The sequence below is a fragment of the Dermochelys coriacea genome, chromosome 5 (assembly GCF_009764565.3).
Source record: "Dermochelys coriacea isolate rDerCor1 chromosome 5, rDerCor1.pri.v4, whole genome shotgun sequence".
Classification (NCBI taxonomy): domain Eukaryota; kingdom Metazoa; phylum Chordata; order Testudines; family Dermochelyidae; genus Dermochelys; species Dermochelys coriacea.
Genome location: NC_050072.1, coordinates 60,531,121 through 60,558,267, shown reverse-complemented (window position 1 = coordinate 60,558,267; position 27,147 = coordinate 60,531,121). Strand labels below are relative to the sequence as shown.

Below are 27,147 nucleotides of genomic sequence, written 5' to 3'. Positions count from 1 at the left end.
ATTTCAACCATGTCACTCCAGGAAATATATAATCTAAACTACATTAGCTGTGATGTTTAAATACCATAGCATCAGTGAATGAAAAGCGCAGTGTAGCTCATTATTAGTGTATAATGCCTTCTTAATCTATATTAAAAAACAAACATCTAATAAGCCTCAGATTGGTTTCCCCACTCTGTGGAGATCTCCAAGGATATATATTGCAATTACAGGAGTTATTTTTTGCCCTTTAATAACTAATATAATGTGCTTTGAAGTAATGTGGTCTCACACTGAAATATACAATCAGACACCTAAACTAACAGAAAAGGTAAAATCGTCACAAAAGGGAATTTGGAGATGGAAATATATTATCAGATAAATGAGAAGAAAGTTTTGAAAAGGATTGCAGAGGAGTAACAGGAGATATTACTAGGGTGTTTCTTACCTCATTGTTGTTTTCTTTTAGTAAAAGTTCTATCAGCTGGGGAGAGTTGCTCTCTGCTTTGAAGTTAGCTCTTGTTTCTCTGAAATCAGATTCCTTATTCCCAGGGCTCCACTCTGCAATGCCAGCACAAACATACACCAGCAGCTGCACAGAACTTTAAAGAGTTAGCAAGAAGCTATCAAAAATTACTTATTCCATTTTAGATCCATGTTCATGATTTTTACTTAGTAGGTTTGAAGTTTGGGGAATGGGTAGAAAAAAAAGTCAGACAGTAAATAAGTAGTTTGAAAACGTATGCACATGTAGAATAAAAAGTGAAATGCATCTACATTTAATTAGAAAGATAATATCTATAGGTGAGAAGAACAAGATAAATCCCATCCCTCCACTACCAACACACATTATGAATAAAGCTGTGTAGAATGTTCCAGATTAGATCTTAATCATAACGGATATACGGTTTTTGCATACAGAGCCAGTGCCACCCTTCTTTCTATAGCTAATCAGGCAAGCAGGTGCAAGTCCAGCTATTTCTGCATTTTGACAGCAATGTGTATAGTTAGGGACCAGATTCATCCATGGTGAATCTTTAAAGTCAATAGAGCTATACTGTAAATGAATTTGGTCTATAGGATTGGATGAATGAAGAAGCTAAATTTGAAATTCTTGGATTGCTCCCAAAATCTTTTTTAATTGAACCAGAATGGACTCAGACTTTATGGTCAGAAGGAATCATCATAATCATCTAGTCCGACCTCCTGCACATTGCAGGCCACAGAATCTCATCCACCCATTTCTGAAATTGACCCCTAATCTCTGGCTGAGTTACTGAAGTCCTCAAAATGGTTTAAAGACTTCAAGTTACTGAAAATTCACCATTTACATTAGTTTAAACCTGCAAGTGACCCATGCCCCATACTGCAGAGGAAGGCAACCTCCGTCCAGGGTCTCTGTCAGTCATACTTGGGGGAAAATTCCTTCCCAACCGCAAATATGATGATCAGTTAGACTCTGAGCATGTGGGCAAGACCCACCAAGCAGATATCTGGGAAAGAATTCTCTGTAGTAACTCAGAGCTCTCCCCAGTTAGTGTCCCATATCCAGTTGTTGGGGATTTTTGCTACTGGCAGTTGCCTATGGGCCAAATGCCATTGTTGTCAGTCCCATCATACCATCCCTTCCATACATTTATCAAACTCAGTCTTGAAGCCAGTTAGGTTTTTTGCCCTCACTTGGAAGGCTGTTCCAGAACTTCACTGCTCTGATGGTTAGAAACCTTTACCTAATTTTGAGCCTAAACTTGTAGATGGCCAGTTTATATCCATTTGATCCATTATGTCCATTTGTCCACATGGGCGCTTAAATAACTCTTCTACCTCCCTGGTATTTATCCCTCTTATGTATTTATAGAGAGCAATCATTCTCCCTTGAGCCTTCTTTTGGTTAGGCTAACCAAGCCAAGCTCTTTGAGTCTCCTCTTATAAGGTAGGTTTTCCATTCCTCAGACCATTTTAGTGGCCCTTCTCTGTGCCTGATCCAGTTTGAATTCATCTTTCTTAAACATGGGAGACCAGAAATGCATACTGTATTCCAGATGAGGTCTCACCAGTGCCTTATATAATGGTACTAACGCTTCCCTGTGTCTACTGGATATATCTGACCTGAGGCCAGTGGAGCTGGAACAATGTTTATAATCGGGGTGCTGAATGCAGAAACTATATTACTTCAAGCCGGGGGTGCATCAGCACCACCACCGTCCCTAGTTTCAGCACCTATGCCTGATGCATCCTAGAACTGCATTAGCCTTTTTCATGACTGTATCACATTGAGGGCTCATAGTCATCCTGTGATCAACCAGTACACCCAGGTTTTTCTCCTCCTCTGTCACTTTCAACTGATAAGCTCCCAGCATATAGCAAAAATTCTTATTGTTAGTCCCTAAATGCATGACCTTGCACTATTAAATTTCATCCCATTTCTATTGCTGCAGTTTACAAGGTCATCCAGGATCTTCTTGTGTGATATTCTGGTTCTCCTCAGTATTGGCAATACCTCCCAAAATTGTACTGATTTCTGACATTTTGTGTGTGAAAATGTGTTTGGATTTTAAATGTGTATATATCCGTTTGGCTTAGGTATATGTACATGAAAAACCATTAAAAAATCACAAAAAATAAACCAGCAGGATCTGAACGGTCTTCACCCAGGATGTCTCTCCATGTCCACATTAATAAATAATGCTCCACATTGCCCCAAACATACCTTCCATAACTCATCACTTAGCAAAAGCCATGAAGAACAGATCAGCCTTGCTATTTTCCCTGAATGTGTCCTAAAGACCAATAGCTCTCTTGAACTATGCATGCTCTTCATGTAACATTAAGATATCACAGGAGAACAAAGACACAGATGTGATTTCTGTGGCAAGTAATTTAGAAGTCTCAGGTATCAGCTTTAAGACATCTTTTATTTCCACACCTTAACCCCACTAAATGGAATTTAAGAGTATTTTGTGAGTTTTTCATAGACAAAAACTATCCAGTCCCCCTCTTCAGTGGAGGCAGGACTTTTCACATGTACATTATAGATGCTTGAGTGTCACTGAACACAGAACTTTATGATATGTCCATATGTGGCAAGTGTGAAACTGTAGGCTGGCTAACTGCCCCACAGTTTTGGTCTGGGGGAATTCAGTAAAGAACCCCTCCCCCCATCAAACAAACAAACAAACAAAACAAAGAGATGCCTTGAGTGTTATTTCCAGGTGACCATTGGGAGTGCCTAAATTTCATTACCACAAAGTCCAATATCCTTGTGAGAAAGATCACTTGAACTATTCAATTGATTTATAACCCAACACCTCATCTATCCTCCTTTATTAGCCAACATATACTTGCATGCAATTGATTAAATGTGTCTATTGCTAGGATGTCAGAAAATTATGCTGTAGAAGAAAGAGAATTTTAGGCCACCACACCATGAGCTCGATCCTGCAATCCTTTCACAAGTGACCAGTCCTATGGGTTGAGTCTGCAATGAAAACTTTTAGCAATTCTCCCACTAATGGCCTAACCAATGGCACCCAAATGTTACTGGTTCAACCACCTACTTAAAAATGGTTATGAAATGAATGGATGGAACATCAAGGTCACGTACCACAGTTGGACACATACCACAGTCTGGGAATCTTTAGGTTCCAGACCAACGCAACTCTACCGGTGGAAAACATAGAATATTAGGGTTAGAAGAGACCTCAGGAGGTTATGTAGTCCAATTCCTTGCTCAAAGCAGGACCAGCACCAACTAAATCATCTCATCCAGGGCTTTGTCAAACCAGGCCTTAAAAACCTCTAAGGATGGAGATTCCACCTCCCTAGGTAACCCATTCCAGTGCATCACCACCCTCCTAGTGAAATACTATTTCCTAATATCCAACCTAGACCGCCCCGCCCCCCAGTCCAACCTAGACTGCAACTTGAGACCATTGCTTTTTGTTCTGTCATTTGCCACCACCGAGAACAGCCTAGCTCCATCCTCCTTTGAACCCCCCTTCAGGTAGTTGAAGGCTGCTATGAAATCTCCCCTCACTCTTCTCTTCTTTAGACTAAATAACCCCAGTTTCCTCAGCCTCTCCTCATAAGTCATGTGCCCAGCCCCCTAATCATTTTTGTTGCCATCTGCTGGACTCTCTCCAATTTGTCCACATCCCTTCTGTAGTGAGGGGACCAAAACTGTACACAATACTCCAGGTATAGCTCACCAGTGCTGAATAAAGGGGAATAATCACTTTCCTCGATCTGCTGGCAATGCTCCTATTAATACAGCCCAATATGCCATTGGCCTTCTTGGCAACAAGGGCACATTGTTGACTCATATTCAGCTTCTCATCCACTGTAATCCCCAGGACCTTTTCTACAGAACTGCTGCTTAGCCAGTTGGTCCCCAACCTGTACTGGTGGATGGGATTCTTCCTTCCTAAGTGCAGGACTCTGCACTTGTTCTTGTTGAACCTCAAGTTTCTTTTGGCCCAATCCTTCAATTTGTCTAGATCTCTCTGGATCCTATCCCTACCCTCCAGCATATTTACATCACCCCTCATTTTAGTGTTATCTGCAAACTTGCTGAGGGTGCAATTCATCCCATCATCCCACATTAGTACAGATTAGGTGCAGGTGTCTTTACCATGATTGTTTCTAGTCCTGTTCGGAGCAGATTTGGAATTGCATATCTAGCCAATCAGAGTGTTAATTTCAAAATGTGAATTTTAAAACACACACACAAACGCACTCCCCTTAAAATTCACCTTGATGTTGGCTTGTTGCACAAATCATCCAACCTGGGAACAAAAATTATAACACCTGAAGCTAAGTGAAAATTTTGAATAATTATCAACCCTTTTTCATGTGAGGTTGTACTGCAGTCAAAGGCTTTCATTACACAGAACTTTTAGCAGTTCTCCTGCCATTGGTCTAGCACAGACTGGATGCAGGCATGCCATCTTAGGCTGTGCAGAGCTATTGCTAGCATTGGTGGAGCTACTAGATCAGCAGTGGAAAAATTGCTAAACATTCTTAGCATAGACAAAACAATGGTCTTCACTGGTATTATGCACATCATGATCACAGTAAGGGCTTTCAGGATTAGGCCTCTTATTTGTACAGTAAAGAAATGATAGAAATAGGAAATAAGTATCAATATAAAACTAAAATGTCCAGACATTTTTCACTGCAGACAGTGTGATACAGTTTAAACTAACACCATCAAATTTTAGTATGGCAGTTAAATTGTATAACTCCTAGCCTTTTCAGTTTTAGTTATTGGGGGCCAGATTGTCAAAGGCATGTAGGCATCTAAAGATGCAGATAGGTACCTAGTAGGATCTTCAAAAACACCCAAGCAGATTAGAACATGGTTCTGACCCTAGCTGATATACTCTGTCCCCTTCCTTATGAAAAAGATGAAGGTCCAGATGAAGGATGCTTTAACCTGCAAGAGACAATGATGCTCACAATCCTTTCTGCTGCACCAACCAGTACTGAAAGCCAGGACCAATGCCATCTGCCGTAGATCAGCCTCCAACTCTGCAAACTGGCCCCTGCTCCAAAAACTGCAAACATTATTATATAGCTCCAAATGGTACCCTCCCCACAGCCAGACCTCCTGGGTGCTGAGAGAAGGCAATAAACACAGAATGTACTACGGGTTGTGAGAAAGTGCTTCAGATGCCAAACAGGAATTAGTTGAGACCCACTACTCACCACCCTACAGCCATCCATTTCCTGAAGGGGAAGATGGGGGAATGGAAAGGGGGCCAAACACTGGGCTCTTTTGCCTGGGAGGAGGAATAAATACCTCCAGGAGTGGGGGGGGAGAGGGAACTGGGAGCCAATAAGAACCCCCTAATGCGGATTAACCAGCCATTAGGTGTGGCAGTGTCAGAGCATCTTACCTTCTCCTGAGGCCAGATTGTTGAGGGACCCTCTGCCCTTTGTGGTATCTATTTCCCTGCTTGGCATAACCAAAACTCTCCCAATAATGGAGGTGAGGCAATAAATTATTTGTGGGGTGGGGTTGCGCAAATTTATTCAGTGAACAATTCTTGGTCTGCAGATTGTTCTGAGCAGTTCACTGAAGTTGTTAAAAGTTAGCTCTCCATTGGTTAGTTATACAAGCTTTGTGATATTGTTTGTGTACCCTGATTGGGTGGCATATATCTAACCAAAGCTACCAACGTTTTGTGTAGATGAACATTAAAGTAAAAGCCATAATTTTAAATATACAATAAAGTTGGCTAGTTTTGCAAACAGATTCACTTTTGATAACTATCTGAGCATTCAAACTTGAAAATGAGCTTTTTGTATGGACTGGTACTTGGGAAGGAGGTTTGCTAGTGTATTTGGGGAAGTTAACAGATGAAGTGAATTAGTTTTACACATTAAAATAAATATTTGGGGAAAGCTCTACTGATAAAACATAAAATTTCAGTGATGTGAAAACAGAAGTGGATGGTTATACAGCTGTACTAAATAAGAAATAAAAGATGCTGACTACAAAATAAAAAATAAAAAATGCACAGGGCATTTATACCACTCAAAGCTACTTAAAATGGACAATGTCAAGGTAAAAAAAACACATTTAAAACAATCTTTGCCAGCGTTACTAACCCTACAGTTGATTAACACCGAAATAATTTAAAATTTGTAGTTCACCGTCTTCATTATTTATTTATTTTGCATGTCACTCAACTTGGAAAGAGAAACTAGATTAGATTAGTCAGTTTCATTTTCTGGTGCTCATACATTCACACAATGTATGCTGTCATGCTTAGTTTTCTAAGGCTATGGGGAAAATGTGTAAATTAAGAAATTTGTTTTCAATGCTAAACAGACCCTGGTCATCTGCGGGTGGGATCAAACCTAGGACCTCTGGAGCTTAGTGCATGAGCCTCTACCGCATGAGGTAAAAGCAAAGTGCCTGTTAGCTAAGACTGTAGAGCAAACTCATTTTCTCTCTCTCTAAGGGTCTTGGTGCCACTAGATGGGACAGAACAACACACTCAGAAGGTGTGTGGATTACATTTCACTTAGATTTCTTAATTATTTCTGTTCATTTTTTATAGCTCCTCCTTTCCCCTTATTAGTATAAAATTTAAGTCTAAGTGACTCCACAGTGTCCTTCAGAAATAAGTTTTTGATACTGCAACAGAACACAGGACTGAATTTCCAGCTGTGCATGTCTCTTTGTGCAAATGCAAAAAATTGTGAGGGCACATTCATTCACCTATATGTTATAGGTGCAACTCAAATGCACACTTTTGAAGATGCTCCTACCTGCATGTATGCAGTGTTAGAAAGGTTTAAGTTCATGCACAGGTATTTGTATCCATAAAATGTGAGTCCATGTATGTGTAATGACAATTTTGTAGATGCACAAATGGAGGCCACAGGTTGAAAACTTATCCCATGGTGCCATATTTTGTGTAGTTAGGTACTTTCCATGATATTTCTTGTGAGCCAGAAAAGTCTTTGTAACATAATCCATCTATGACAGGTTTCAGAGTAGCAGCCGTGTTAGTCTGTATTCACAAAAAGAAAAGGAGTACTTGTGGCACCTTAGAGACTAACAAATTTATTTGAGCATAAGCTTTCATGAGCTACTGCTCAATCCATCTACTTAGATTCTTATAATGACACTTGTCGTTGTAGTATCTAAGTGTCTCTGTAGAGACAATACTGAAAATTCTCAAGAGATTGTAATGGCACTACATTGATGATAACACCGGAGAAGCCTTTATAGGCTGCAGGTAACAGCTTGATCCTGTATTCCTTAAAGCCCTCTGAAATCCTTTTGAAGAATTTTGGGCATGCTAGGAAAGCTGGATTGGCCCAAAAAGCAGTACCAATGCATAACAATACTTACTAGTATCTTTGGAGTCACTAGGATGTTATCAAAGATCAATATACTTTAAAAAGAAGTAACAGAGCGACTTTCTACAACATATACATGGGTTTTGGGGGGAATCTTGTGTCCTTGGTTAACCCTTTCCCACTCTTTAAGAAGATACCATGGTGCAGTGGAAGAATCCACAAAAAGTCAAGCAACCAAAGGTGAAATCCTGGCCCTGTTAAAGTCAATGGCAAAACTCCTTTTAACTTGAACAGGGCCAAGATTTCACCCCCAATGTGAAAAATGAATTTACCTCAGGAGGAATTTGTTAATTTGGTCTTGGTGTCCTTTGTGCAAGGCAGCAAAGGTCATGAATGTCTCAAATCAATATGGTCACAAAAGGCATATGAAAAGGTAAGTACTCAACTACATTTGCTATCAAGCAAGGTTGGTCTTGACTAGAAAGTCTATCACATTACAAAGACTAATCAATCATTTCAACAGGCAATGCTACAAAATTTAGGGTAAAATGCTCATCTCTGAGTTGTATTGTGGATCATTTGCCTTTCTGCATTCATTCCACATGTAAAATCCTTAACAACATCAACAAGCCTGGTGGAAAAAGCAAATGCCAAGGTGACCCTAATGAGGAAGTGACTTTATAATGTATAGCTTTGAAAAAATTAGTTACATTCTTGATTGAATTAATGATTCTTTTAAGTTAAATTACCATTACATCTTCTGGGTGAGGATAGCAAGTATTCTCATAGAGCAAGCCATAAGGCAGCACCAGAAAAATATAAGATATTTAAACCAGTAACCCTGATAAAAAAGGTGATTGTGTATGGAGCCTTCTGGAGAGTTTTTTTGTATTTTGCAACTATTATATTTAGGGTCAAAGTACAGTGGTAGAGTTCTGGAAGGAGAATTATTTTCACTTTCTCCTTAAAATAACTCTTCTGCTACGGTAAACATAGGAAGACTGCAAAGATGTATAAACATCAGAATAAGCACACATCTTATTCTTATTATACAACCATCTTGTTCAGTCACAGCAACAATTAAAATTCCTCAGAATCATGAGAGTAAGGGCGACACCATTCATGTTTGACTAGCCAGATGTGATGGTGAATTCCAGTACTATTTGACATAGCAGTGACTGTCCATTTCCTGCTGGTTATCTCTCTCTCTTCCTCTTATGGTTGTGAAAAGAAACCCAGAGGAGACTCAAAGGAACTCACTGTAATAACAATTCTACAGTCATCTTCTAGAGTTAAAACTGAAACCTTCCTACTTGCTCCCCCATCTTATGTGGTATAATTCAAGAACCTTTATTTTTTGAGGCTTTCCAGTGCCCCTTACTTTTTCTCTTTTTAACACCATCCCTGTTCAGGACAAACTTTGACTGTTTGGCAATTCAGTGTATTTAAAATAGCATACAAATAAAATAGCAGAAGGTACAGAATTCTGGACAACACAGTACTGGTAAATTAAAAATGCTGATTTTTATTAGTTCCTGGATATTTTCTTAATCAGTATAATTCAGACTATACTAATTCATACGTTTGCTTTATGGGTTCTTTACCTACAAGACCATCATTTATTTGATAACTCCCCTATCCACCTGTGGCTGCTGCTTCTTCAGGACCTTTTTAAAGATTTTGCATCTACCCCTGCTTGCAGTGCAGGAGATTACTTAAAACTGCAGATGTTTTCTGTGTAGCTTTCATATCTCGTGAATCACAGGTGAAAATAAGTTGTCTCTTTTTGGTGTGTGTGCTACGTTCATTTGTGCATGATTCAAATATATAAGTAATGCTTTGCAGTAGGTCTTTTTCTTTTCTTAAACACACACAAGTGTGTGCAAGCAAAGTAGTAGAAAAAGATCTTGTTGTCACTTGTACAGTATGAACAGATGTATAGAGGAAGCTATAGCATAAACAGATAAAAGGCTCAATTTTCTATACAGTTTAGTTCGCTAGAACACGATCTTTTGCCCATGTGCTGAAAACAGGAACGTGTCTTCTCTCACAACCTGCAACCAGCTAACTGAAAGACTGGCAGCTGGTTGAATGGAATGCACACCTTACACTTAGTTCCAGGCCGGCAATGTTTTAATCACAGTCAGGGTGATGAAAGGGCTGGGAGGGCTCACCTTTCACACACAAACTTAAACACAACATAGTGTCTCAGCTGCAATCCAAGCCATTTCCTGCTTCAGCATTCCTGACACACACACTGCGCGCAGCATACTTTAAAATATAACCAGCCTATATTTACCTGTGTCATTTGACATCACTGATTCTTAAAACACAGCCTTTTAGAATTCTCCTTCTAACCATGGAGGCATCTTGGAAGACTTTTTGTCCCAGTGAATTGTAAGAATTCCATTGAATACATTTACTGGAAAAAAAAATGAACTGAAATGAATTTTAAATAGCCCACTTATTCAATTAGTGCTATATTTCAAAGTCAGGCTCCTCCTACATTTCAGAAAATGGTGTAAGATATTTTACAAAGTAATTTTTCCTTTTAGAGATTTATTCTCAGAAAATTGGCACCATTTATTGCATACATATACAAACGAGATATCTCTCTCTCTCACTCTCTCTCTACACACACACACGCGCGTTAGGCTGAAAAGAACATTTTGCTTTTTGAACAAGTACATAAGAACTCTGCATAAATTGTGCCTATTTTCTATTAATCAGACTCTGCATTTGAGTATGGATATATACATTCCACACAACACACTATAGGCCAGATGACAAATCCTTTATTCTCATTAATGAGAGGGTACTCACACCAGTAGTCCCACTGATTTCAACACCAGTGAGAATAAGGTCCTTTGTTAAGAGAACACTAAGGCCCAGTCTTGCGATCTATCTGGTGCACCTATGAATGGGCACAGACGTCCAACTGACTTCAGTGGGACACAGGGATGGTACAAAAGTCCTCGTGTGGATCATTTGCAAGGCCATAGTTGCAAGGTTAAGCAACAAAAGGTAGTAACTGACAAGCTTAAAGTTAAACGTACAACCTTATATCTGCCCTCCTTGGGGATATATTAGTTTTTAGTTGCATGGCTACATAGTATTCATAGATACTAAGGTCAGAAGGTACCATTCTGACCATCTAGTCCGACCTCCTGCACAACGCAGGCCACAGAATCTCACTCACCCACTCCTACGAAAAACCTCACCTATGTCTGAGCTATTGAAGTCCTCAAATCATGGTTTAAAGACTTCAAGGAGCAGAGAATCCTCCCTCAAGTGACCCATGCCCCATGCTACAGAGGAAGGTGAAAAACCTCCAGGGCCTCTCCAATCTGCCCTGCAGGAAAATTCCTTCCCGACCCCAAATATGGTGATCAGCTAAACCCAGCGTCCTTCCCCTTTGCGCAAATGTGGACCCATATTAGTCTCTTACTCTATTTTTGTTCTGGGGGATGTAAGGAAGGGAAAAAAACCACACTTATCTAAGCTTGTTCTAACTCATTTCTCTTCAAGCCCTCAGTAATAATGGTCCACTCTCCAATGGAGGAATGCTGAATGCAGCTCTCACTGGAGCCAGTCAATGCCAGTACTTGTTTCATTAGGTGAGAGGAGAGGAGATCCTTCCAGCTATGTCCTGTTGGCAAGCTTCCATTTAATAATGCTATATCCTGTGTGTGTATTTCTGTAGCCTGCTTGCCTCAAATATCTACAGGCAATGGGTATAAGAGCATAAGAATGGCTATACTGGGTCAGACCAAAGGTCCATCCAGCCCAGTATCCTGTCTGCCAACAGTGGCCAATGCCAGGTGCCCCAAAGGGAATGAATCTAACAGGTAATGATCAAGTGATCTCTCTCCTGCCATCCATCTCCACCCTCTGACAAACAGAGGCTAGGGACACCATTCCTTGCCCATTTTGGCTAATAGCCATTAATGGACTAAACCTCCATGAATTTATCCAGTTCTCTTTTAAGCCCTGTTATAGTCCTAGCCTTCACAACCTCCTCAGGCAAGGAGTTCCACAGGTTAACTGGGCACTGAGTGAAGAAGAACTTCCTTTTATTTGTTTTAAACCTGCTACCCATTAATTTCATTTGGTGGCCTCTAGTTCTTATATTATGGGAACAAGTAAATAGCTTTTCTTTATTCACTTTTTCCACACCACTCATGATTTTATATACCTCTATCATATCCCCCCCTTAGTCTCCTCTTTTCCAAGATGAGAAGTCCTAGCCTCTTTAATCTCTCCTTATATGGGACCTGTTCCAAACCCCAAATAATTTTAGTTGCCCTTTTCTGAACCTTTTCTAATGCCAGTATATCTTTTTTGAGATGAGGGGGACCACATCTGTACGCTGTATTCAAGATGTGAGTGTACCATGAATTTATATAAGGGCAATAAGATATTCTCAGTCTTATCTCTCTATCCCTTTTTTAATGATTCCTAACATCCTGTTTGCTTTTTTGACTGCCGCTGCACACTGCATGGACGTCTTCAGAGAACTATCCATGATGACTCCAAGATCTTTCTCCTGATTAGTTGTAGCTAAATTAGCCCTCATCATATTGTATGTATTGTTGGGGTTATTTTTTTCCAATGTGCATTACTTTACATTTATCCACATTAAATTTGCCATTTTGTTGCCCAATCAATCACTTAGTTTTGTGAGATCTTTTTGAAGTTCTTCACAGTCTGCTTTAGTCTTACCTATCTTGAGCAGTTTAGTATCATCTGCAAGCTATGCCACCTCACTGTTTACCCCTTTCTCCAGATCATTTATGAACAAGTTGAATAGGACTCGTCCCAGGACTGACCCTTGGGGAACACCACTAGTTACCCCTTTCCATTCTGAAAATTTACCATTTATTCCTACCCTTTGTTCCTTTTCTTTTAACCAGTTCTCAGTCCATGAAAGGATCTTCCCTCTGATCCACGACAAATTAATTTACGTAAGAGCCTTTGGTGAAGGACCTTGTCAAAGGCTTTGTGGAAATCTAAGTACACTATGTCCACTGGATCCCCCTTGTCCACATGTTTGTTGACCCCCCTCAAAGAACTCTAATAGATTAGTAAGACATGATCTCCCTTTACAGAAACCATGTTGACTTTTGCACAATAATTTATGTTCTTCTTTGTGTCTGACAATTTTATTCTTTACTATCATTTCAACTAATTTGCCCGGTACTGAGGTTAGACTTACCTGTCTGTAATTGCCATGATCACCTCTAGAGCCCTTCTTAAATATTGGCGTTATATTAGCTATTTTCCAGTCATTGGGTACGGTAGCTGATTTAAGGACAGGTTACAAACCATAGTTAACAGTTCCGCATTTTCACATTTGAGTTCTTTCAGAACTCTTGGGTGAATGTCATCTGGTCCCGGTGACTTGTTACTGTTAAGTTTCTCAATTAATTCCAAAACCTCCTCTAGTGACACTTCAATCTAGTGACAATTCCTCAGATCTGTCACCTACAAAAGATGGCTCAGGTTTGGGAATCTCCCCAACATCCTCAGCCATGAAGACCGAAGCAAAGAATTCATTTAGTTTCTCTGTGATGACTTTATCGACTTTAAGTGCTCCTTTTGTATCTCGATCGTCCAGGGGTCCCACTGGTTGTTTAGCAGGCTTCCTTTTTCTGATGTACTTAAAAAACACTTTGTTATTACCTTTTGAGTTTTGGGCTATCTGTTCTTCAAACTCCTTTTTGGCTTATTACATTTTTACACTTAATTTGGCAGCGTTTATGTTCCTTTCTATTTACCTCACTAGGATTTTACTTCCACTTTTTAAAAGATGCCTTTTTATCTCTCACTGCTTCTTTTACATATTTGTTAAGCAATATTCAGATTCACCCCAAACACATTGCCAAAAACTCATCCATTTCATCCTCACCCATAACAACATTACATTTAACAGCAAACACTGTGTTCAAGCCCTGGCTATTAGGATGGCTCCCCCATATGCCAACCTCTTCATGGGTCACTATGAGGAAGAATTTATGGAAAAATGCACCACAAAACCAATGATACATCTGGGATACATCAATGATATTTTCATGCCTTAGACAGCCAACTTAAATTCCCCCATAGATTTCCACTACAACTTCAACCACCACCACCCACCCATAAAACTGTCTCTAGAACATTCCCACAGCAGCATCAATTTTTTTGGACACCACTATCAGCTTCAGCAATGAAACTCTGCAGATAGCTATCTGCAAGAAACACACAGATCACCACACTTACCTCCATAGATCCAGTAACCACCCCAGACACACCAAGAAATCTGTTTTCTATTGCCAGGCAATCAGATACCACAGAATACTCTGAGGAGAAAGTCTGGATACACACATTAAGACATTTAAAACCATCTTCAGCAGACATGGACACTTCACCAGAGAAATAGATCACATAATGGAAAAGGCCACCCAGATACTCAAAGAGAACTTGCTTCAATACACAAAACCCCCCAAAAACAAGCACAAAATCCCCAAACACCCAAGCCCCCGCCACCCGTTGACTGAACAGCCCATATGTCACCTACCACGGGAACTCATACAGAAGATCAGCAAACAACATACTTAATGGAGCCATGTCCTGAAAGAAACTTTCCCATCCCTCCTTCTGGCCTTCAAACAGCCCAACATCCTTCCAAGCTCATCATTAGAGACAAACTCCCCACAGACCACAACTCAAAGTGGCATCAGACCCTGCCATAACAAGAGATGCGAAACCTGCAGACATAGTTCCACTACTATAATGATCAATAGCACAACACCACACTTTTCATGATCCATGGGTCCTACACATGCCAATCACAACATGTGGTGTACCTCATCCAGTGCATCAAATGCCCGAACAATCGCTATGCTTTTGAATGAGCTCACACAGACAAACAATAGAAGACAAAGACAGCCTACCACCCGTGGGCAAACACTTTTCACAAATCATAACTCACTCCAAATCAGATTTCTCAGAACACATCTTCAAAGGAAACCTGCACAACACCTTCAAAAGACAAACATGGGAAAATTAAATTCGTAACTCTGCTAGACAACAAAAATCCTGGGCTCGGAGATGTTGGTTTTATGCCTCATTACAAGAGTTTTTAATCTACTAACCCTCTTTGTCCTATGACTGCAGAAGTATTAATTGTTCACCTCACATTAACTGGTCTCCTGCAACATGTCTGAATCCCTTGTTCTTAACAGTCCCACCTTGTATTTAGCTGTGATCTTTACTTTTTCCAAATGTGAAAAAGTTTATTCATTTTCTCCAGCTTGAATCATCCACCAACAGAAGTTGGTCCATTAAAAGATATTACCTCACCTACCTTGTCTCTCTAATGTAGTATCACTCAGTATTTCTCCTACTGTCCTAAGTGCATACAGTAGTTGCACTTTAGAGACATTACTGGTCGCAGCAGTATTCACTATACTTGAAATGGGGAATACATGAGAATCAATAATGCCTACAGAAATGGAATGAACTTTTTAAGTGCACCCATTCTGGGTGGGAATCTTCCTTTGCATTCCTGTGTACATTGTCAGGACATCTTTATTGATGTGCGTGTCAAAATTTTTGAACTTGGTTGTCTAAATTTAAGCACATTAAAAGTAGTCTTATTTTCAGAAATGCTGAGCATCCACAGTTACAGTTGATTCATTAGGATTCGTGAGAGCTCAACACCCCTGAAAATCTGGTCACTTATTTATGTGCCTAAGTTTAGGTGTAAAGTTAGACACCAATAGTTGAAAAATTTGGCCGTAGACATTGGATGATTTGTTCTCTTCTTTCCAAGTTATGTGTTTCAATAATCTGGGGCCTGATCAGTGCTTAATTTGTGCCAGGAATTGCCAGGTCTTGGCAGTTCATAGCCCCAGCACCTCTGGGATTGCTGCAGCAGTTAAGAAAGTAAAAAAAATTTGCTTGAGCCCTGGCACCTCTTTCATTACAAATTAAGCACTGGGTCTGATCCATGCCTTACTGAAATCAAATGGAAAGATGCCCTTAGACTCCTTTGGGGATTGGATCGAGCCCTAAGTCAGCAGTCACATGCTCTATGTGTTCCTTTTCAACCAGCAGCATAGCCTTCCTTAGGTGTAATTCAGGGATAAGGAAGTTGACTAAGGCTATGGCTACACTACAGAGTTTACTCTGATGCAGCTGTGGCACCATAGCACTGCTAGTGCAGACAATCTCTAAGCCAATGGGAGAGAGCTTTCCGGTCAATTTAAATACTTCAATCTCCGTGAGTGGCGGTAGCTATATCGGCGGGAGAAGCTCTCCTGCTGACATAGCGCTGTCCACACTGGTGCTTGGGTCAGTGTAACTTACGTTGCTTGGGGGTGGCTTATTCCCACCCCTGAGTGATATATTTATACTCACTTAAGATGTAGTGTGTATATAGTCTAAGAAGCTAATTTAGCTGCACAATCATGCACAGCTGAACATTAATTAGCTGCAGCTCTGTAGATCAGGCATTTAACTATGAAGCTAAGTTACCTACAAACTTTAGGTAGCTTATACATGTTAACATCTTTTCACTGTTACTATATACTTTTATACTACTATCTGTGGTATGAAATATAAGCACTGTTTAATGTGTACTTTTCTTATAAGTTTGAGAGGTACAGGGTAATACAAAGAACAAGATATTATACATGTGCATCAAAGGCCTTGATCCTGAAATTTACAACAAGCAAAAGGATTGTTATGCCTTTTCATAACCCCATTGCCGTCAGCAGGGCTCCATGCAGGTGCCAAAGCCAGGCACTGTAATTTGTAGGGTTGGGGCTTAGACTGATAAAACTATATCATATATTGATATAGTATGTGCTCATGTAATTAAAGAGTATATTACAAAACAGAAGCCAATAAGGGCCCGAGTTAAAGCTGCATGTTCAATCTTAACTTTTTAATTTCTGATGTTTAACAATGTAAACACATACAATCTCACAGGCTCATTAACAGTCTGTTGCATGAAGTATTTCTTTTTACATGGAAAAGAGAAACAAAGAAGGACATGAATGCTCCAAGACTTGAAAACTCTGTAGCTTTGATAACAAGTTGGCAGTAGGTCATGTAAATTCTGTAATTCAGAACCAATTCTCTAGCTATTACTGGAATGATTGGTCTCATAAAACTAGGTGGGCCCATAGGAAAAATGCTTTCCTTGTGAATCTGAGTAGCTGTTGAACTCCTGAAGTTCACCATTCCAGAACTTCCTCTTTCTTGTTTAAGTCCACCTGGACTAATCAAGAGAACCTCCACCTGCCTCACTCCAGGTACAACTTCAGAACACTTTTCACTAGGCAGCTAGGTTAGTCGGCATATATACATCCACAGCACAGCCTTCCTTAACACGCACTTTGTGAGCTAAACACTGTTCTTCAAACTTAAAACAACATCCAACCAATAAACACCATCACAACTCTCTCTCTCTCTCTCTTGGCAAGAGAACAGAGATCAAGCCTGGAAAAGTATAGCTGAAGATGTGAAAGTTTCAGAAAGGTCTGAACTTTCGAATACAAGAGGTTAGAATGGAAATGTTACATAGCTATAGTTATTTCTTCTCTTGCCCAATGATACAAGATTGACATAGAAATACAAAGATTAGTCAGTGTAAAAGTGCATTTACTTTCTTTTCCTTGACAAGGGGAGGACTTTAATGAAATAATACTTCTATTTAATAATTAAAAAATTAATACCACCACTCACCAAGGAATGTACAAAAAAAACAAACAGTGGTCATAATCAGGTGATCTGAGATATAAAGTAAATATATTCAGCTCACAACAGTTGAAAAGACATGGGGCCTGGCATGTAAATTAAGGTTGCCTGGAGTCAAATAATATCTTGTTGGTTTTGTCAACTAGCATAAGAATAACCCATATTACTTTGTCAGTTCATAAACATATTTTCAACATTTGTTTATCTGTTCTGTTTTAAGCAGTGAAAACAAAGTTTCCATAATGTATGTATTAATAGAGGATGCATTGCTATTTCACAGCATTCAAGCCTAGGAGAATTCGAGTATGTACAGTTAGTGGTATGGGGGGCAGGAGGGAGGGAAAAGCTGGATAGATACTCGACCAGAAACTGGACTTACTCGGAGGGGGTCTTGCATGGACCTGGGCATACTATGTCCCACATGCTGATTTTTTGAACAGACCTGTTGCCAAGTTAAATTTTCCTTGGACTGTAGAATTTATAGGATGTGCTTGGCTTTCGTCAAGAACACAGCAGTTTCTTCCCCACACAAACAACTCTGCTTTAACTAGGCAGGACATAAACAGAAAGAGTGCTTCACTAATTATTTATATAAAAAGACAAAGATAGCTGAAATCTGGAAGTTTCATAGGATCTGGAAGTTGTGTTTTATTTCTTTTGGTCTCACTTTATTTTTACTAACTTTCAGGGCTGCCTTGTCAGAAATCATTGAAAAGCAACTGGCTATTCACGCATAGAAAGGTAATTAAAAATTTTATTACTTTCCCCAATACTCAGATCTTTAATCACTTAGTTATATATAGCTTCACGATTTTGCATATGTTGGTATAATGGTAAGATAATGATATAAAGCGCAATCCTGCAAATCTTACATATGTGAACAGCCCTTACTCACTCAAATAGTCCCATTGATTATATAGGATTACTTGCATGAGTAAGGATTACACAAGTGTTTGTAAGACTGAATCCAGGTTAAATTTTTACATGAGGAAAATAGGATTCCATATGTAGGGAATGTGTTATCCTGGCTCCAGTCCTGCAAACATGCACACAATAGTTTTATTGAAGTTACTTCTGTACTTCTAGTTAAATGCATTCATAAGTGTTTGCAGAATCAGAGCTTCAGTTATTTTGTTTCATAAATGATTCCCCCCTTTTTTAAAAACATGAAATAATCTGACCAAATGTAGGAGGGGGAAAGACATTTCCCAAGAGTAGCAGTGAAGAGTTAGTCTCACACACAAAAAAATTACATTTGTATAGTTCCTTTTATCCCAGAGAATCCCATAGCATTCTAAAAATTATACACTAAAGATGTAGATTTGGTTATGCGTATTCCCATTTCTCGCTGCTGCCACTTGGAAAAAAAGGGGGGGTTGGACAGAAATAATAATAATAAAAGAACTAGAAAAAGGTGTGTGGGAACACAACACATATGTTTAGGACAAGAAGTGAAGAATAAGACATCCAATTGAATCAACAAGATGTATTTTAGGTAGGCAGAAGGTAACAGGCCTGATCCTGCAAACACTAATCACATTCTTGAATATTGCATGTAGTCCCATTTCAAATCAAGTCTGTGGATAAATGTCCACAGGATTGGGGCCTCTCTTTGGACTTTGATATTAGTATTTCTCTTGTTAGAAGTACCATGTAATTTTTAATGGGCACAAGCAGTCAGGAGTTGGACCTGTGTCTCATCCCAGAGATTTTATTGATTGAGTTAGATTTATAGTTTGTGCATTAAACACGTCTATGAGTCAATAATGTAATACTGTTGCAAAAAAACAAAAAAAACCCATAAATAATTCTGGGATGTATTAGCAGGAATGGTGTAAACAAGACATGAGATATAATCCTTCCACTCTGTTCAGCACTGATAATGCCTTCACTGGAATACTGTGTCCAGGTCTGGGCACCACACTTTAGGAAAGGTGTGGACAAATTGGAGAAAGTCCAGAGGAGAGCAACAAAAATGATTAAAGGTCTAGAAAACATGACTTATGAGGGAAGATTGAAATAAAGTTGGGTTTGTTTAGTCTGGAGAAGAGAAGACTGAGGGGAAACATGATAACAGTCTTCAAATTACATAAATGGTTGTTATAAAGAGGAGGGTGATAATTTTTTTCCTTATCCAGGACAGGACAAGAAGTAATGGTTTTAAATTGCAGGCAAGGGAGATTTAGTTTAGAGATTAGGAAAACTTCCTAACTAGAAGGGTAGTTAAGTACTGTAACAAATTACCTAGGGAGGTTGTGGAATATCCGTCAGTGGAGGTTTTTTAAGAACAAGTTAGACAAACACTTGTCAGGGATGGTATAGATCAGTGGTTCTCAAACTAGGGGCACCGCTTGTTCAGGGAAAGCCCCTGGTGGGCCGAGCCAGTTTGTTTACCTGCCGTGTCCACAGGTTCGGCCGATCGCAGCTCCCACTGGCCGCGGTTCGCCGTAGTTTGAGAACCACTGGTCTTGATAATACTTAGTCCTGCCTCAGTGCAGGGGACTAGACTAGATGATCTACTGCGGTCCCTTTCAGTTATACATTTCTATGATTACTCTAACTATGCTGGGGTCATGGCTAGAAAAGAATGCAGATGGGAAAATGCTATATGTATTGGTTCACTAACACAACTTCATGCTCATGTAGGTGTTCCTTAAAAGCATTCCATCAAATGTACTGGCCCTCTGCTGGAATGTGAGGTTTGATGGGATCAAATACAGAGAAATTTTGTTTCAAGGAAGCAAGCATCTTGTGCAAAGCTTTCAAAATGTAAGGTAAGAGTTTATGTTGTAATTTTATTATTAGATTAGCAATAGAACCTGGTTGTGCCACTATTTGGTTGAATAATATTTAATCACAGAAGCAATCCCACTGAACTCCTTGGAAGAGTGGCACAATAAAATCAGGTCCAGATTTTCAAAGGATTTAGGCACCTAACTTCTATTGATTTCAATTAATTAGGCACCTCAATACCTTTTAGGATCTAGGCATTAGTAATTAAATTTTCTTTATTTTAACTTGGAGAAATACTCAATTTCCTTCCCCTTTAACCTTCCCTTTAGAATCCTGACTGAACTATAAGCAATCTAGGTAAGAAGAGTTGGATAATAATATCTCTGAAGTTCATTAATTAAACTCATAACTGGCCAGAAAGTTTGGAGTCTGGGCCAACCCCACCACAAAGGCTGAAAGTGTTGACAAGATAGAATTTCTAGTCTCTGATGGCCTGAGAAGCAAGATGCCAAGTCTTCTACATAGCAGTGAGTGGCATACAGATGCTGGGCCATCCCAACTTTGCAACTTTAATATTCATAAAGAGGAGCTGTTCTAGCTAACGATTTGATCATATTAGAGGTTTTGGAACAAAATTTTAAAATTTTCATACACAGATCAAGTAACTGCATGTCTAACTGATCTTTATTTGTAGACAAAAATTACAAGTTTTGCCCATTGCATTTTGTAGATACAAGTTTAGAGACCAGTTTTGAAAATTTTGCCCTGTACTAGGACTGGGTGAATAATATGCAATTTGGCAATTTCTGTTTATTTCTGTTGTATGAAATATTTAAAACTTTTAATTGTTACTTGCTTAAATTTAGATTTAATCAACAGATTGTAAGGAATAAATCTCTCAAAGAGCACTTTGAAGAGTTTCTGAAGCTATTTTACAAAATCAAAATTTCTGCTATTTAATATGTTTTCAAAATACCACAGGTGACTGTACATGACTTATCAGATGTTTTTTTCTTTTTAAGGATTCAAGTTATGTCTGAGTTATAAATACTTTTTAAAAAAGCCACAGCCAACTCAAGTTTTGGGTGAAATATGGCTAGATAGTAGTTCCTTATACGATAAATTTAACAGAGTAAATGTTCATGGTTGAATTATAATTTTGTTAAGATCAGAGATGTATAACAGAACTAAGATCATGTTCTTAACAGTGTATATGAGAGAGTTGTTAACCAGTATCTAGGCATCTTTTAACACTCCCCCCCATTAATCCTCCAAAAGTATTTAATATCTTCCCAATAACAAAAATATTTTCAACATCATGGTCCACTTGAGCAAATGTTAATCTTCCCCATAGTTCAGCATATGTTGTAGATGCTCTGCACATCACTATTGGTGCCTGAGATTATTAATATTGCTTTTTCAGTCAGTAAAGTTAGTAACAGTAAACCCTTAGCATTAGTAGGAATAAAGCTAAATGTATATTTCAATAATTAATTTTGTGGCTATAAACAGCTACATTGTATTCCCGCTGACAATAACAGGGAAGCCCTAGGCTATCCAGCAATCACACTTTCCTCTTGTATCTATACAATGAAAAGCATTCCCACTTGAGAACTCCACCATAGGTTCCCTTGTAAAACAGAGCTAGATGAGAAAGATGTGTTCTGCTGTATATTTCTCAGATCAAGCTCTTGCCTTTACTTGGACCAAATGATGAAAAACACAGTCCAGCTTCTTTTCTCCCCAGCAGTATTCAATTACCTCTAAGGCCTGTAGTAAAAGCTTTGGCTCATTGACTAATTGAGAACACTTGCCCTAGTTTGCAATTAGTAAGAATATCCCCTTTTAAAATATGTCCATATACTCTTCCATGGAAAGGTGGGTTTACTCTTAATCAGTCAAGAGCTTAGGGAATGCACAAATTAAAGTATATGCAGGTTATCTTCTTGCTTTAGGGGATATTCACCACTGTCTGTGTTCTTGTGGAGTAATAATAAGATACCATAACCAAACAGTAGAAGATGCATGTCAGATGGTTTTCCAATAACATTAAAGGAGAAAAAAGCAACTGATGTATGGGATATTGAAGGCAGATTAAGTTGTTAATGTATATTAGTATATTCTTAATTTCCTTTTAATTGAAAAAGACATATTGACTTTAATTAGAACCATTTCACAGGAACTGTCAATTAGCACATGTCAAAGTAGTTAATTCAGAACAGAATTGTTTTAATTAGGGTCTGCTTTTCTTTAACTGTGGGGCCAATGAAATCAGCCTTTCCTTATCAAGGTTTTAAATGTCTCTAAGACATACAATACAAGTGTAGTCTCTTATCTGTTATTAGAAGCCCATATGGATAACATTAAAATGATGATGCTGGCATTGTTCATGAAGCACAAATCACAGTTTCCTTTATTACTGTTTGAAAAAAAGATGGCTTTGAACAAAGACCATTTTAAATACACAGATTTATTCTACTTTTAAGAGACTACAAAATTTATGACATACATGTTCTCATGTAAAGTATTATTTAATATGTCTGCTCATATAAATGGGTCTAGTCAAATGTTTTGTGTGTTCTATCAGCCAAAACACATAAAACATTGTCAAAGCATGTGGTAACATTTTCCCCTTAAATGAACTATAATCAAAAAGAGAAAACCATCTCAGTGATTATTTTGGACAATATAAAACAAGCATTGTTAACTTTCATTGCATGCAAAGATGTAACACCGACTGCTAATAGAGTGGCTGAAAACACTAGTGAGCTAATGTGTTCTCAGTAATCAGATAATCTGAGTCTTGACTTTCACAGTATAGTTTCTAAGTATGCCTGAGGTGACTGATGTACCTTGATTCCTAGCTGGCACAAGTAAAGCCCTTTATCTTTGTCTACCAGCAGGTGCTGTGAACTGTAGTATTGGTATACCATCAAGTAAAAGAACAGCAGAGGAAAATATATCAAAAATGTAAAAAGTATTAATTTGAAATCTAGACTTTGCTTTATCATATGAGGGTTAGCCACTGTTTTACTGACCTACATCAATTGAGGATTACAAAGATTAGTGGAAGGAATACTTAATAGCTGAACTGTGGATTCCAAAGAGGATTATATGGTAAGATATTTTATGTATCCTGATGCTTTATTGAACTTATTAAGGGCCCGATTAACTCAACAATAACAGTAACATCATTTTCCAAAATGGAGTACGATATGAGTATACTAAAATTAAAAGTATACTAGAAGTATATTTCATCTAGTATGTTAATCATACTGTGTTCTTGTACTGGAACTATTTTGGTATATGAACTGTAATACAAATGGCAGGAAGCCTTGTGATTAAAAACACTCATGTAAGATTTTTCAAATCCTGGAGAAATGGGTGAACTTTCACTTAACAATCTCTTGGATTGAATAACTGGAATTCTACTGAAGCCTGGGTTTTCTGGAGATCACTACAAACATCAAAAAAAGCCTCTTCAAACACTGTAGTTTACTGCTTACCATTCTATAGGAGGTGTAGTTTGAGCACAACTTAACAATTGTATCATTACTTTTTATGTTACCTATTTACAATTATATGTTAGAATAAGACCCTTATATTCATTCATTAATCCTATTGTGGCCCATTTTAAATCTCTACTTATCAGTTTAAATACTTACCATAATTTAGAATTCTTCTTTAAGCAAATCTAAGGCACATTGGCACTGAAATGCATAATCCATCTTCTTTTATACCACAGCAGAAACAATGCTTTGGATTCTGAACATATACATTTGTTTGCACTATATTATGTTTTTCAAAAATTAACAATAGCCATATTTCTATCACCCATGTTTTAATATCACTCTAATACCTGTTGTGGATATGAAGTTTTGGCATACTTACAATATAGCTATGCAGTGTAAAGCAATTGTCATTGTCATTGCCATTACCATATTCAGATCATTATGACTTTAGGAAACTATATTTTATAGTCTGGACAAATTAGGCTTAAAAACTAATCAATCACCACAACACCCTTGAGAGGTAAGCAGTAACATATTCTTATCCCTATTTTAGAGATGGGACAACTGAGAGAGTTAAAGAGAGAAATGACCTACCCAAGTCACAAAACAAGTCAATCCAGGAGTAGAACTCAAGAGCTTTTGGCTCCTAGCTCCACATGCATTACTTTGGATCATGCCGCCTTGCTGGCAATATACTAATAACAATTTACTGTACATCTCAATACAGTGCACTAAGTTCTGTGTACTTAAGCAGGACAATGCATTTTTTTCCTCATTAATACTAAGTCTATTTGTTGCTCAGCAGGACTAATATTTATACATTCTGGATCGTATGATGAAGTAGCAAGCTCTGATTTCAGTTAAATCTGACAGGTTCTGATAGCAAAATGTCATTATAGAACTTCAAAAGCACTTGCTCCATAGCAAGATCTTTACAATTATCTATATAATATCTTTTCAGCTCCTGTTGGCTCCTTGATTTTCTGTGGAAATCCTCTGCCAGTTTTGGTTTATGAAAAGTTGACCCTTAAGGCATAACTTTTAAAAAAGATATGCCCAAACGTTACAAGATATAGTGGATTTCACCCAGTTTGATATCTTTTCTGGAATACACACTTAATAAAAATTGCATTTTTACTAAGTAATTGGCCATATGAGTCATGCGCTATTCATGTATTGTTCATGAATCAAACCAAGAGCCATTTAAAAATGACTAGTATCAGGGAAACTTAATAGCTTTTCAACAGATTATTTAAATGACTGTAGCTATGATTTCCAATAATTTTTATCCCAAACAGCAAGGCTTTAGTAAGCTGTTGCAGGACTCTCTCTGAAAAGAGTAACTTTCTGATTAAAACCTTTTTGTTACTGGATTTAAGAAATTAAAGAAAAAAGGGGAACTTCTGAGTTATGTATGCATCTGTCAAATGCTGGATCTTTATAGTGTAACAATTTGACCAATCACAGGTAAAAGCACTGGTGGTTTGAAGGGATATTTCACTTTATGAATCATAGCTAATAATCTAGTTAAGTACTTTCTGAACAGGCACTTCCTGAAGACTGACCAACCTGTAGATCGTGTTCCTAGTAGTTTCTGGTGCAATCGTTTGGCATGAACAATGCATTTGGAGAGTGATTTGCCAGTATTCCAGCAACAATTTATTTGGGATTTCTTATTATAGATTAGCACCATTTCGAATTCCTTGATTGGTTGATTGTCTATACTATAAAGCCAGATGTATTTCACAGCATCATCTATATTCCTGTTTCTTTTCTTGTTGTTGTGGCTTGCATCCTTGACCTGATTTTGCCAATGGCTACCTGGCCTCTCAACACACTGTTGTTTTTCAGGAATATTTTCTAATAATGACAACTATAGTTATTGTTTATATTTATACTGTAAAATTATACTTAACTATTTACAATTTCAAAAAGCTGCAAAACATTCATTAATTTGCCAAATAAATCACTATGGGGTAGACAAATAGGATCATTATCCCCATGTTATAGATGAGGAAATTGAGGCTGAAAGATTAAATGTCTTGCTCAGTGTCACATGGCAAGTCTAGTGGCAGAAGGGGGGTTAAACTAAAAGTTATCCATTCTGGGTGCATTCCTCTAGACCAGGGTCTCTCATATTTGTTTAATAGTGTAGACCACATCTTAAAGAGGGATTCACTTGTGGACTCCATCCTTCTCACTCAGAATCCCATGTGATCTCAACTACAGAAATTGTTTACATAGAAAAGTAATATTAGGAAAGTGTCAGCCTCATGTGACCAGCCAGCAACTCCCTGGTCACCAGCAAGTACTCTGTAGACCACTAGCAGTTCACTGATCACAGTCTGAGAATCACTACTTTAGCACTATATTTTCAGGTTTGTTCCTCTAGGTCAAATTGCCTCATGGTACAGCAATGTTAACTAATCCTTTATTAAACAATTCTCCAAGCACAAATAAAGCAGTTGGGTTGTTAACATACATAAGTTATATTAAAGAAGGTTTCAGATCAGCACATTGTATTTTGTAACAAAGTCATAAAATATGCTAACATGATAACATCTAATGAGGGAAATGTTGCATGCAGATGTCTGTTTGCCTATTATCCCATAAAATGACTGTATATTTTTATTTATATGAGTAACATCAGACACAAATGTGTTACCATAAATGTATTCATTTAGGAAAATGTATAAACACAATATGAATCTAATATATATGTAAAACTGTTTTAAAACCTGATATTTAATGTTTATAAAAAGAATAAAGATGAAAAAATTGTCCATAATTACATTTTTTGTTACTCTTGATGAGACAAGAAATATAGGTTCTCAGCTGGCACATTATTTCTGATGTGGCAGTGAAGTGAAATTTGTGCCTAACATCATGTATCCTTTACATGATGCAAAGGAGTATAATTTTATTTTTGTTGTATTTAAAGGCTCTGTCTAGGCACATTGGCCACCAATTTCATTTTTACTGCAGTGCATGGATAGCAAAGTCACATATCCTTAAGTTAATGCAAAGGGCATAAGAAAGAAAAGAGAAAGTATAATTTTTGTTGTTGCTCTTGTCATTTGAAATTTCCACAGTGTCTGTGCACATTGGGCACCATTTCATTTTTATTGCACTGCACTGATAGCAATGTCACATATCATTAAGTTACATCAAGTAAGTAAAAAAGAAAAACAGAATTTTTTATTGCTACTACTGTTGTTTGAAATATCCATATTCTGTGTATGTAATTTTTGTGGGGAGGAGGAAGTACCAGAAACTTTAATATACAACATAAAAAGTTTGTTTATTTATTTTGTACTGCTTCATGGTACAGTGGCTAGAATGTACCATGCTACCTATATGT

At 38.1% G+C, this 27,147-nt stretch overlaps 2 long non-coding RNA genes across 10 annotated transcripts in view; one reads left to right on the top strand and one right to left on the bottom strand.

Annotated features, from left to right (window-relative positions):
* The window catches only part of LOC122460210, a 34,244-nt gene extending 12,265 nt beyond the window's left edge, over nt 1-21,979 (bottom strand). Inside the window, exons 1-2 of the long non-coding RNA XR_006281357.1 lie at nt 21,882-21,979; nt 10,094-10,216 (exon numbers count right to left, since the gene is read on the bottom strand). This is a non-coding gene — a long non-coding RNA (uncharacterized LOC122460210). The remainder of the gene's footprint in view (nt 1-10,093; nt 10,217-21,881) is intronic.
* LOC119856350 overlaps nt 1-26,577 on the top strand; it is a 35,136-nt gene extending 8,559 nt beyond the window's left edge. The window contains exons 3-6 of one of the 9 annotated variants that reach the window (XR_006281353.1): nt 18,230-18,282; nt 20,188-20,310; nt 20,604-20,631; nt 23,175-26,577. This is a non-coding gene — a long non-coding RNA (uncharacterized LOC119856350). Of the gene's footprint in view, nt 1-18,229; nt 18,283-20,187; nt 20,316-20,603 lie in introns of all 9 variants that reach the window. The other 8 variants (XR_006281352.1, XR_006281351.1, XR_005293261.2 and 5 more) reach the window with 8 other exon arrangements.
* The last annotated feature ends 570 nt before the right edge of the window (nt 26,578-27,147 follow it).